The sequence below is a fragment of the Thermobia domestica genome, chromosome 17, assembly GCF_964235325.1.
Source record: "Thermobia domestica chromosome 17, izTheDome1.hap1.1, whole genome shotgun sequence".
In the NCBI taxonomy this organism is placed as follows: Eukaryota; Metazoa; Arthropoda; class Insecta; order Zygentoma; family Lepismatidae; genus Thermobia; species Thermobia domestica.
In genome coordinates, this window is record NC_137470.1 from 109,355,061 (window position 1) to 109,369,693 (window position 14,633).

Here is a 14,633-nt window from a genome sequence, read left to right on the forward strand (position 1 = left end):
GAATATGTAATATAAATACATAAAGCAAAAAATCTAAGTCAAAAAAGCCTGGTTTAAACCAAAAAAGCCTGGTTTAAACATCCCCCAAAAAACGGGTTTTTGGCATTTTCAAAAACAACCACGGTTCTTGCCAACTCTGCTTACTTTTGTATATAGGAGGTTAAAAAATTCTTATTATATACATTGGTTAATCCTGTGGAATTCATAATGTAAATATGTTGAAGAAAAATTGTTTGAAATATTTTTTCGAAATTCATAGTTTATTTTTGATGTTTTATATTATTATCAGCATCAACCACTAATTAAATGATTTTTTGTGTTATAGAGAAGCGATACAAAGTCTGTTTTATCAATTTAAAGCAGTATTTTGAAAAAAGCCCAAAATTTCCGAAGCAAAAAAGCAAAGCAGAAAAAACCGAGTTTTTTTCCAAAAAAGCCGGTTTTTTTCCGAGCCCTTGCATCTCTACTTAGTAATAAGCAAAATTAGAAATTTGTGGAGAATAAAATTATAACTTGGTTCACAATTTCGTTTATATCCATTATAACTGGGTATGGGAGCATGCTAGAAAATATCATTTATTTCCACTCTTAAACCAAAAGTAAAAGAAATACGCAGATTAAGGGAACCTGGGTTTTCACTATTTCTGATATATGATAGAAAACGAACTATTCGTCGGGTCATGGTAGCACAATGGTAGAGCACCTCTAATGCAGTGGCCCTGGTTCGATCCCGGGTGATCTTCGGAGTTTTCCGTTCACAGTCATACATTGTTATGAATCATCTGCCTTCTATAGTTTCAAGGGCAAAATCGTATAATGTTATATTTCAATCTAATATAATGCTATATTTCTTTAATTTTAATTTCAATCTAAAAACTAACCAATAAAGCAGTTACTAAATTTATAGTTTGGTAATTTCCGGTTAATCAATAAGGTAGTCATTTCGACACATCAACAGCGCTTGAGAATGTGAAACTAAACGTTGTATGTGATTTTAAAAGGCAGTCTGTGAACAATTTTCCTAGTTTTCAGAGCATTTACTACAATTAGTAGAGCCGAAAATTTCTGTATGTGCTGATTGATTATGGAAATAAATTGGGCAGTTTGTATATAAATAAATAAATCAACTGAATATATATATATTCGGCTTACCAGATTTACGTAGCTTACGAAAACTGCATCATACCTGAAACAAACAAAAAGTACAGTAAGTGGAATTTTAATGTTAAAAAAGTACAGTACTAGGTGTTAAAACTCATAGTATACATAAAACAACCATTCAGAACAATCAATATTCCTATGTCATGAAATGATCATAGTTATGAAATAATATTCGAAGTTCAGTTTTTATTTCGCTTAATATCGAAACTAGGTTTCCTTAACTTTTATGATCATACATACCTATATTGGAGAAAGTAAATTAATTATAACTTTATTATATTCACCTACGCTACATACTTTTTTTTTTTTTTTTTTTTTTTTTTTTTTTTTTTTACAGTCACCTATTAGCAGCGATGTACCAACTGGCTTTTTACATATAGCAACATATTCTAATGTGTAAGTTATAGACTGTTTTTTGATTCTATTTCTTCGGTATAAGGATAAAATACGTAGTATTTATAGAGAGCCAAAATGATTACTTACTGTTGCAGTCTTCAGCAACTGTCTTAATGAAATACATTCTGAAATCTAATGAAGTATATAGGGAGTTACGAAACATTGTTACTTCAAGCCAAATCTAGACTGTAAGTCGTTTTTTTTTTCTAGACTGTAAGCCTTTTTTTTTTTTTTTTTTTTTTTTTTAAGGAGTCATGCTGCTATGGTCATCTGACTTATACTCTTGTACGGGAAAAGACCTCTGCACTATTGGAAAGAACAATGTAAATCTAAAACAAAGAGTGACTCCGTATGATTTTCAACAACTATCAACGCTCTACCAACAAATTATAGACCAAAGATAACCACAGTCCTCTTATAAACTTAATTATACAACTGAGTGGACGACACTGAAGTAAAAGGCCAAGTTAGGAAATAAAATACCTTATTTTCACGTAGAATCATCCTACTACCCCTACTTTCCATAAACTAAGAAAAAAAGCAAACCTCCCTACTCTATCACACACTGCTTCTCCACTTCCACTTCCATCACTATACTTTCCTGACTCACGCACACAAAATTCACTCAGTATAATTTCTAAACTAAATACACCATGCTGCTTCTGCATTTAGTCTTCCAAAAGCCCTAATATACTATGTGTAACTGACAAAATTGCACTCTGCTAGAAGTTCTACTCATCCTGTACGAGTACGTGAATTAATGAAAACTCCCTCTCCTAGTTCAGCTCAATAATTGAGCGCGAGCCCGTGTAGTCGCGAGTCAGAGGCCGTGTCCGAGAAACCACTAGCCCCAATGGGATTAGTAAGCGATAGCACAAGCGACTGTAAGAACCATTGAAAATAGTGAACCCGAGTCTTTACAAGCGCGAACACAAATAAGATTACTGAACGCAAACTTTATTGAGGGTACCAAGCTCGAGCTCAAGCGAGTGTGAGCTTCAGTTAGCGTGAGCCTAACTCAGGTTGTACTCTGTAACCCGAACTGGAGTATGGCGTCAGCCAATAAGCTTGCAGTGCGCTGTTACTAAACCTTCAGGGAGGAATCTAATCATTCATAATTGTCCACAAATACGAACAAAATCAGATTCGTCACTGAAGGTTTGGTAACAGCGCACTGCAAGCTTATTGGCTGACGCCATATGCCAATTCGGGTGACGCAGAGTATAATAATCGCACAACACATTGACGATAGAAAGCCTAAGCAAGTAACAATTGCAGTCTTGTCATCTATCCAAATTACAGTAGCGAAATCATACAAATTAATAACTTGTCCATTTACTGCGCCAATTATTTCTCTCCACTGCCTTGTGTTCCAAACGTTAGTCTGGCACCCATAGTTTTACAATCTTCATCCGGGACTAGAACAAAGGTCTGATGTTACTAATGTGTATCACTTGTATCTCGTGATGTCTTGTCTTAAAACATTTCACGCATATATATTAAGGTACCAAAATTCCTGATATAATTACACACAATACACATAAATATTCGAAACTACTCCCGTCTCATCGTCTTATATTTTGATAAAATTAATGACCAGGAAATTTTCTCGGAGGGGCAGAATATACAAATACTAATAAAGACTTGCAGAAACAACTGAGTCAAGTATTTCTTCAATGAAATCTTTCCTATTGACAACAATTTAAGACGTTGAGAAAAACCCAGACAGTTTCACTTGCGTTGTTGCTGCTGTTTGTTCGTGGAAGAAAAACTTCATGCTATAATGGTTTCGGGATCATGTTCTGGGAGCAAAACTTTCGATACTTAAGCCAAGTACTACATGCAGCCATGACCCTGAAGAATTCTAGTCACTCCCACGTTGTGAGGATGGAAAAAACTAAGGGGGTCACAGGAGTCACGGACGCTCGCACTCAAACCAAGCTATTACATGGTCGTTCACTGGTACAGTGAAAGTCATGCAGGCAGCGGGTGTCTCAAAGAATTAAAGACTTTCGCAAGAGCCTGCAAGACGAGGGAATTTATTCATGTAAGTTCAAGAAGAGACTTCCGTCAATTTAACACACACTATATAATAGTTGGTCACAACTTTCTTGAAAGAAATCTCTGAAAAATCACGTTTCTTCGGGTATACCTCCTCACTACTTCCTGCCGGACATCAAAGGTCTACATTCTAAAGAAGTAATTACATAATTTATGAAAAAGGCTGGTACCATAGTCAACACGCTCCAGAATTATAGAAAAATTAAGCACAACACCCACTCCCTCTCTATCAAAATCAAAGATCCACCAAAGATATTACGATAACCTACCACTTATGTGTTTCAAACTGTCGATTAATTTTCTCAAGTTAACTTTCCTTTTCATTATCTGAGACATTCACCTACATGTCAAAGAAATTTAAGGACGTTAATCAAATCATTTACCAAAGAAAAAGCAGAATTTTGTTCGTGTGCAGATGCATACGATAGGTCTAGAAATGTCACAAAATTGTTCGAGTTTCAAGTAGTAAACATTTCACAGAAAAACTGCAGTGTGTTATATGTACAACATGTTATTATAAAAATACTTACGAGCACTATACAATATTTCTTTTAGTGTGTAATTTCTGGCTGATAGGTGCTCACCGCATCATATTACTGGCAGCATATCGTGTACGTTGATTTCCACTATATCCACTAGCAATTGCATACAAGCGTTCAACACGCTGTACACTATAGGTTGTAATCGTGTTTAATTAAAAACTAATTGTTTATATTTATTTATTTATTTATTTACTAGAATACTGCTACCAGAAAACAGACAGTTAACACAAATTTTGATAAACAAATACAAATACAGTTATTTCAATTTAATTATTTCAAAATAAGACGAAGGTAGCAAAGTTTTTAAACTGCAACTATATCGTCACAATAGTTGTAAATTGGCCAACTCCATGTAAAACAAAAGTTTACTTTCTCTGTTTTCTTTCTTTCAAAGTTATTGCTATGCTAAAGGACAGCGTTTGAAGATTGCGCTCCGAGTTCCTTTAAACTGTTAGCAAGTACGAGAACTGCGGTGTTCAAATGTCTTGTCTATTTTGTTAAAGCAGACAATGTCGTCTATATGTCATTCACCTACCCGCTCTGTAGTATCTCTGCTTAGCCACACCCTTTTACTACACGCAGTGTTGGGTTAGAGGGTTTCATTCGTATAGCTCAAACACGCCATTGACTGTGCTCCACGGTTAAGATCTCAAAGCAGAATTCGAACCATTACTCGATTATTTACTAATGAATGTACCGAGGATTGAATTCAGTCACGCGTAAGGAAAGCATGTGAAGCTACACTAACCAGACATGTCCAACATTGCAAGCCCAACTCTCAAACTAAATCAGCCTAAGGGTTCAATATTTGAGCGCCGTCGACAGCAAACCAGAGCGCGAGCCCCACTGAGAATTCCACTTGCAAAATGAAAGACTGCACTTCCGATAATGTTTAAATCCAAATTCAGCCCCGCAACTTGGGCGAGGGTCAGGTAAATGATCGATGCCGTTTAAATCCAAATTCAGCCCCACTAGTAGTACTCCTACGGGGGAATGGTAACTAAAAATAATTGAAAATGACTTATCAGTGTCGAATTTGTGGCTTCTGGGGTCCCTAAGTTGATTGGTGACAATTTTTGTGCCTTTTTGTCCAAAATGAAACTTATTCTCCCCGTGTGAAGTAGGGCATTCTGCTAGTAATATATAAATAAATTCACCTTACGTGTCTTCCAAATAAAACTGCTGGAGGGCTTCGTCTCTGAAATATGATTTTATTTGTTTAGACAGCAAAAGACTAAAGAAGTTATTGGTTTTTCTGATGCATAAAATAGACCCAAACATGTCTAAGAATTTGCAGCCACAAAGTGGATACTAGCAAAACTTGCCAATATTTGCTGCCATAAAAACCAAGTGAGTGTCCAACACGAGTTACGAAAGTCATCTCAATAAAGAATCGAACCCACAATCATACCTGCAGGCAGCGAGGGTAGCCTCAATTCCAACCAGATGTGGAAATGTATGCCACAGAAATCTGTAGGGCGCCTTTTAAAAAATAATAAAGCAGCAACGCTTAAAAAACACCGAAGACTTTCCATCTGCTCGAGTTTATCCAGCTTCATTTCTTTTGCTTTGAAATGAGATCACTAAAACAAAAAAATGTAACATTCTAATAACTATGAGTAAGTAATTCTTTTTTTACTTTTTTTTATCCTAGTTACGACGCAGGATGTATTTTTCCTTTTACCACAGATATGACGAAGTAATAACACTTTCTAATTTATACATACAAAGCATTTCCAATCGATTGGCTAGAATTAATCGTACTAATCGTCGTAGGTATTAATGCATTCAAGTATGGTGTTACAGTAGAGCTGCCATCAAGGAAAAACAACGTCAAGGAATTTGTATTTTAATTTGTGCTTGAGTTCCAACACTTGCATAGCTATAATTTAGCAACGTTGATTTGTATTTAGGCAACTCAGTGTATCTATACCAGGTGTCCATAATAATGTGATACAATATAACACTAATGCAGCAGCAATTACAATTTCATGTGATAAATCTCAATGATTTTCAAAAATTGAGAAATACACTGTAAACTAACTTACAAATTCAGTAACAGTACTAAAACTTAGAACCTTTTGGTGCAACAATTCTTACAGGACCAGGAGTCAGCTTGAGGCACACACTGCTTTGGGGTGATGTTTGGTCAGCGCACATCAACTCTCCTAGCAGCTTCTAGACCGGAGTTCGCTACGTCTTTGTTTCAAATAGCTCTACAACTATCCTCATGACACTGAGTGGACGACGCAATGCCAACACTCTCTGTTGAGTACGACCGGCCACCCTACTTTCCTGTTGCCAAATGACGAAACTCAGCACTGCTTTACTTCACTAATCTCACGACAAGCGATATTACACGGCTAAAGCGTTTACTATTACTTAAAATAATAATTCTCTTACGCTAGAGCGTATGAACAGCTACGGCCTGGCTTATAGTGAACATTACACTAGGTAATGCATGGCCAGCACACAGGCTGCCAATGTCATTAACTTTTTTTCACACTGCAGTTTGCTGCCTGTTAATTGAAATTGCTCAACAAGTACTTAGTAACGCTGGTATAACAGAAAAAGAAACTAATCATATAGCTACCCGAGAACAATGCAGTGGCAAATAACAGCAAATTACATTGTAAATTCGAAAACATTACTTGTTCTTTCCTAGTTTTCTCAAAACTACTTAAGTTTTCGAAGCGAAATCTTAAATCCTACTGGACATTATTGAAAAGTATCGTAATACGAGATCTCGAGTTTCATTAAACTTCGAAGCTATTTTCTGCGTAAGTAGTAAGGGAAAACTATTGTTAGTTTGTCCAAATGGTAATGCCATGATACACCAAAATTATTATTATTATTATTATTATTATTATTCAGATTTTATTGAAACCAGTATGGTTTTTGCCAAACGCAGCATATGTTGTTTTCACTCTTGCCAACTCGTATATGCAAAATTCAGCTCCGAAAGTTGCTAAACAGGTATTTGTCCAATTTAAGCCCAAAAAAGATGTTTTTTATTATTATTTCTTAGTTTCTCTTCGATACGTTGTTAGAACTGGGATATACCAATGCTTAATTAAAAAGAAAAACACGAAACCATTTACGGGGAAATACAAAATGTACAGATTACACGTAGTGGTCACTTTACCAATTACACGACACTACGCACTACACAGTGCACACTGAAACTAGATATAGTCAAAAATGCAATAGAAATGTTCTAGTTCGTTCTTCTGTTTGGAAAACAAACGTGAAGGAATCATCCGCAAATAATTTTCTCATTGACCTGTACCGAACTGTCAAATGTTAACTGACCTGACGCATCACTACGGTAATAAGCAGCTGTGTTGCCAGTTGTCACGAACTACCAGGGAATTTTCGAAATTTTCACACATGGTGTATTCAGGTGGTGACATATGAAATACATGGGTTATTTCCGAACTATGCCCGGTGCCACTCAGATAATGATTCGCAATAGCAAACACACTATCATTCGCCAGTTTTCTGATCAAAACTCTTGTCACTGAAAAAGTAGTTAATCGCTTTTGCAACAACAACAAAAAAAAAAAAAATCCCACTCGCCTCACCAAATCTGGTAGATTTAACAACTTGTCAGTGAACTTGGCAACACTGGTTTTTGTTCGTAACTGAAGCTGATCTGATAGAAAACTGACCTGATTTCTTAAAACCGAAATCGGTTTCTTGATGGCAAATATTTGAGTTTTCAAAAACCGGTTCTTGTGCCCCCTGCTAATTTCAATACTGTTCGTTACAGCAAAAATTGAAAGTGAGCAAGAAATTGCTTTTTAGATGGGTATACAATGTTTATGTATGAATTCTACTAGAAAGAACTGAAATTGATAGCAGAACTACTGAGATTAGCCAATCCTGAAATCTGCGTATCACATAATTAAGCTACTGGAATACGCTAAGCTAGAACAATTAAGCTTCGTATAACGTAATTATGATTAATTTACATGATCACAATTGATCATTTGCAAACAAATGTCGTTGTCACATACAAGGACATTTGAAGCTGAAATGAAACAACTAGTGGCTGCCTTACAGTAGATCGTATACGAAACTGAATAATGAAAAACAGAACACGTCATTGTATTGACATACTTTCATTCCATGTTTTGGAAGGAAGCGTTGAAACTACAGCTGTATATACTAATTTCAGTATAAAATAATTCAACTTCATTGAACTTTTAGACAACATGACGTGTACGGCGATTTTTCCCTTATTTGTACATTTGATTTCACCTATTTCCCGAACGTTTCGAAGAAAAAAAAATCTAAAAATGTTCTTGCATAAGAAAGTGATTATGAACTTTGTCCCTTCGGATCTACTACAATGATATTTACTACTTTATTACTCAAATGACTCAAGAAATGTACTGTATATGTGGTAACCAACTGTGAACTTAGATTAGATTTTCCGAGGAGGCGTGAAATTTTCGGGGCTGATCAGCAACGGGAGACAAGAGTGCAGCTACTTTAAGCGTTATTAAACTGTAATCTAGAAATGCAGAGATAATGGAGTTGACAGCCAATGCACTGACCACACATCATTCTGTTGAATGCTTGCTATATGGCCCGTAAATTTCTTTGTGACCTAGACTTTCCAGGTAACATCCAGGTTTGCCAAAAGTTGAGGCCATCTCGTCTCAGAAAGGGAGAAAACTGAACTACTTCCTCCTTACGATTTTGCCGCTAATTTTTCTAAAATCTTCATGAGCTGGTGAAGATGTCCAGTTCTTAAATATTACGTGAATACAGGACTTGACCATTTTTTTTTAGTGTTTTAACAAAATAATTCATTTTAAGAGGTTTTGAACGATGATTAAGATATGCAAAGTATCAACATTTACAACTTCATTACTATACTACATGAGTTTATATGCTCAGTAATTGTGGTACTTATTACTCTTACATATATTAAGTGATAATTTCCTTAGATTATTTTCATATAGCTTTAGTTTATCTTAAATTACGTGTTACAAAGTATCTTGGAAAGATAGTTAGCTATTCTAACGAAGTAGCAAAACTAAAATTCGGACAGAACATAATAAACATTCAAAAATAGCTTGTTTTCTTTTTCTAATAGAATGCATCAAGTAACTAGGGTTGGTAGCACCTAATCTAAACCACCTCTCCTCGAGGAAAGACAGCGTGATGAAGTGGACTAGATTCACGGCCTGATCATGATTCGGAATCAATACATGAAGGTACCAGCAGCAATGAGTTGTGGGGTGGCTTCAAAACGCAATTCACCCCGGAAGAATAATATTTTCCCCATTGTCATATCTCCGACCGTTCTTAATAGGGATTTCCAGTATTGTTGCAGTCTCCCATTTATAAAGAAACTCTTTCCCCAGGAGAAACCTTCTGAAATCACCTCTGGGTCCCGGTATACATAACCTTTGTATTTCATAGGAACACAAATTCATCATACTAAGTACTTCTAGACAAATGGCTATACTGAAGGCTCATGGTAAGGTTAAGTATATTGTGTGTCCGTGTGTCCGCAAAATTTAAATTCTCTCAGTTGTTTATTATTATTAAATACAGCCCTTATTAAAAAAAAAATCTGCAGCAGTATTTCAAAGCAATCAGAACAACTGAAAATGCTAGTTAAATAACTGCAAACATTTTTGGTGATAGCTCCTAGGAAATAGTTATAAACATGTTTACCAGTTTGAGATTACAGGTCAAAGCCTTACTTGACTATACTGATAAAACAGGCACAAGACCAACAAATGTTTCCGGAGAACCATTATGAAGTATCTCCTAAATTTTTTTTTTTATTTTTAAATAAATAAGCATGATGTGGGTGGTTCTAACTGATAAGCTTTGAATTCTTTTGTAATATGGTGGTCAGCTGATTAAAAAAAAAATGCTTTGATACAATGCTGTGTACTAGGCCAAAACTGTGAAACCAGTAAATTATTTGATTTTCTTCTAAAATGTTTGCGAAAGAACTCCTTCGTTACACAGAAACAAATAATGGCGATTTTTTCAACAGTAAAGTTGCCTGATTGCTTGCTTCGGAGTTGAACGTCCGTTTCAGCACTGGGGCTATACGCATGAGACATGACTACAGTTTAACGCGGGATTTGAATCTTACAATCTGTACCATCATTTCTTTCAGAATCATCGGTCTCCTTTAGCTTATAGGGCATAACGTGAGACTTAAAACAACAACATTTCATTTCATTCAATTCATATAGCCACAAGGGAGCTTATAGCAGTACGATGTATAACCTAAGAGTAACGATGAGTTCTGTTTGGATAATCAGAATAAAAGTCCAATAAATTTGAAATACCTTTTACCAGGTAAAGAGGAATATATCGAAGGCATCAGAAAATGGTGCTTCCTGAACTTGTCAATGATCAAATTAACAAATGTAATTTAAGCCAATGACAAGAATATTAATATAAACATTCTTACTACCAGACAGTTCTGGATTAGTTTACCCTTAGCACTGTTAGAAGTGTAGTATACGATACTTGCCAAGTAACTCCCTTTCAGCCAGAGTTTTAAAAAATTACATTTTTTAATATGATTTTTTTAAAAATTTTAAATCTGCAGTGGCACTATAAACCCATAACACACAAAGTCTTGAAAGGAGACAATGATACTCTTGCAGGTCTAGATCTTTAACACACCATCCCTTCAACCGTTAGTGTGGCATATGCGGTAACATGAAAGTAAGAGAGATGGTAGCAAAGTCTAGAAATATTTAATAAAGAAATGCTCATGCATTTAGACTTGATTTTCTGTGAACTTCTCTTGTGTGGGTTATGAGTTTCCGAGGCCACAGACTTGTACTTGAATATTTAATAAGGCAGAATAAAATTTAAATGCTGTTAATTTTCTTAGTGGTAAACTACAGAGCTTTCAGGTTTCTCTATTACGTTTTATCAAAATAAAAGCGAAATCAGGAACTTCCCAATATTTGTGTTTTCGGCAAGGTGTTTCTCATACGTGACGGTTAGTAGCAGTACAATATTACTTACCCAACATATAAGAACAGATGCAGTCACCGCGATATTGCGAATTCCATTCACAATGACTGAACGAACAAAAGATAATATATGATAATACTGATTTTTATTTTTAAGCACGTTATTCAGTAACCCAAAGTAACATGTGCAGTGTAGAATATGTTACCATTTTGCAAAATGCAAAAACTGCAATGCGCTGCACAGCAACTATATAGCCTTCTTGAAGTGTCTTGTTTACAAATTTAATACAATTCTTTACACTCTTTCATGTAACTTTCTAATCATGAATGTCACTATCTTTTGCTTTAAAATTGTAAAATTATTCAAGATAAAGTTTCATATTAGCATGAATCGTACATGAATATATAAATATTTCAAGTTATCTGTACTCAGTATCACAAAAGGTAATAGCACAATATGTAAGACATTTTAGTAACAAGGCATTTCTAATAACGAATTACTTTGTTTTTACTTGCCATTTTCTTTTATACTTATTAACTACTAACTGAAATGTCCGTTGTTAGCACGGGAAGAGTAGATTTATGACAAATAGTTGAAAGGATATTTGAATTCTCTTTCCCACCCCTCTTGGCATGAATGTTTGAATCCAAGTGAAATAATAAAAACTCAACGTCCCAAATCTTCATAACTTCATTTCAAATGGTGCACCCGTTATTGTTGTTTGCGAAAAATTTACCGGGCCCCTTCTACCCTTAGGAAACGCATTTCAATCAAAGTATAGTTCCATTGATAAATACCCAGGTTAACCCAAATGTTAACTATTTAAATGTCATTCTAAACGGTTCAATTGTATTTAGTGACAACTTCTTTTCAATGAAGAGTTTATATACAATGTTCTATCTCCCTAACATGAGAGAACTGTGAGATGCTCAATTTTCGGCATACTTGTTTAACTCTCCTTCCTTCCTTAGGAAACGAACTTTAATGAAAATTACAGTACAAAAACTCGACTTAAGTCAGATGCTATGCTACAATATTCATTTCAAAGAATTCAACTGTTTTCACGTGATGAGAACAGAAATGTTAACTCGGTGTATTAAAAAAAAATGCTCCTCCCCTCAAGCGAAATTTTCTGAAACGCTGGGCTACGTATCTACTTATTTCTAGTAAAGGGTTTATATGCGAAGTTTTAACATCCAAACGTGAGGAACTCAAGAGGCACTATATTTCTGGCGCATACACTTTGGATACTTCTACTCCTCTGGATAAGCATTTATGAGTTACATGATAAAATCTCGAATGTATCCAAGCGCGACGTTCAAAAATTAATTTAAAACCAATTCGCAGTTTTCCCATGGACAGAGAACGATTGGAATGTGGAAGGAAGAAACATACAAACTTCCCCCTTTTCTCGTTACAGCTGGATTTTTCGAAAGCGATGGACAACGTGTGAAATTACCATTAATGTTGAGTTTATATACTAAGTTTCACCGTCCTAACTTGATAGGCTCGTGAAAATCTATTTTCGGCATAAGTTTTAAATCCCCTTTCTCCCTTACAATAAGCATTTGATGAAAGCCCGGGTTGAGGTAGATAGTATGTTCAAAAATTCATTTCATATTGCTCACCCCGTAGTATGACAGAAACGTTTCAATTGCGATAAAAAGCTATGACAGTTAATCCAAAATGTAAAATTCCGAACTAAAAATTATAAGTACTGAATGTTAAACGAATTCAAGCTTTCTTCAAGTTTCTTCTGCAATACAAAATAATGAAATTAAGAACATTGTCGAAAATTCACGAGCCATTCATTTTTTTCTTTTTTAAATAGGTATTTTGATTGAATTTCCATTATTAAGATCCTACTATCACATAGTACGAATTGAGATGTTACTTTCAGACTGGCATTCGGTTAGTGTCCAAGAATGGTCAGAGATACTGCCTTTTATTTTATTTTTTAATAAGTTTAATCTAAATCATTGATTTAAAAACATCATCCGATTTAAATCAACTTGCTTCGAATACTTTGAAGAAAAATGCCACACAGACTTAATGCTTTGAACTTTACATGTGTTTTAGGCTACGGTTGCCAAGCTTATGGTTGTTCGATATGCTTAAGTTATTAACTACAGTCCGACAAAATCTAACACGTTAACAGTCACGGGCTACGGAGAAAAACATAGACAAGTCAGAAAAAGCAATTTTCCAAGAGAGAGTGTATGGCAATAACTATCAAGAGGTTATTATAGTATTTACAGCAAACGTTCAAATCTGTGACCATGCTCCAAAGTTTCCTAAAATTCAAACCATTACCATTCAAATATTTGACCTACGTATGCAATTTTTATCAGTGGGAATTAAACTGAAATTTTGAAATTTTTTCGCAAATTTGTAAAAATCAACCAATTTACATTAACGTTAAAAATGTTCCTTTTAGAAATTACTACGTACTTGCTGCTTTGTCCGGATGCTCTACTATTGCTAAAACCAAACCCATTAACATGAAACTTAAAATGCATTAATCCATAACAAGTTAGGTGGTTTTAAAATGTATTATTCAAGGAACAAACAGCGTACTTTAAGCTCTACTTACATGTTAGATGTATATTAAATTATATCAGTTTTCTGCAGTAGTGGATGTCATTCTCACTGGAATCCTACACAATGTTGTCTTATAGATCGATCATGCATCAGTAAGATCATATTCGATTCATGCGTTTCCAAATTCTAATCCTACTAGGAGTAAAAGAGTCTGAATAAAACTCCAAGGTCCGTTACACAACACCAACACAAAAGTTACGAAGTTGTTTTCAGCGTTATCCCTTCATTCCTTGAAGTTTGCTTCGGTCGTCTTCTACAATGTGACCCAAACAATCACACCGTTCCGTCGCTAATCACTGACCGTAGCTTTTAATTATAATGTACCGTTGCACAAATAATGTGGTCTAACTAACGCCACCAAAGATCCAGAATTCCCAACCAAGCATATTCAACTTGAATCCTATTACTTCGATTTTGGTGTTACCAATGTATGAAGCATTTAACCCACATTAACTTAAGAAAACAGTTATGATTTTATCCTGTCCGGCTATAATATCAGAGATTCTAACAAGTTTACTTGGACCTTAACGTCCCTTAGTGCAACGAGGTTATGAGAGACATGAACAGTTACACATAAATCTGAACCACATGTTGATTGATCGAGATTTGACTCTCATGGGTGTGTGAATGTAAGAAAACCATTGTGGTATTCGCTAATAAACATGGTTTTTGATTTTCTATTGTTACACACCACACCAATGTCACAATTACCTCTGGTATCAGTGTTATCTGAAGTTAGGTCAGTTTTGGTCATCTATTTACTCATGAGTGTAATGGAAAAAACTTATCTGTAAGTAATCTTTATAATTTTTTATTTCTAAAATTGGCTGCTCAGCGTAAATGATTCTGTTAGCACTAAATTAGAACAGTGACAACCAAGGATCACAGTTTTTTTATTACTAT

The 14,633-nt window shown here is 35.0% G+C and overlaps 1 protein-coding gene across 7 annotated transcripts in view; it reads right to left on the reverse strand.

Moving 5' to 3' along the window:
- Nucleotides 1-14,633, reverse strand: part of RalGPS (Ral GEF with PH domain and SH3 binding motif) — a 385,336-nt gene that overhangs the window by 266,935 nt on the left and 103,768 nt on the right. The window contains exon 2 of one of the 7 annotated variants that reach the window (XM_081744129.1): nucleotides 1,153-1,186. The exons of the other annotated variants lie outside the window; for them this stretch is intronic. The gene's annotated coding sequence lies outside the window, so the exon portion shown is untranslated. The remainder of the gene's footprint in view (nucleotides 1-1,152; nucleotides 1,187-14,633) is intronic. 7 annotated transcript variants of the gene reach the window in all.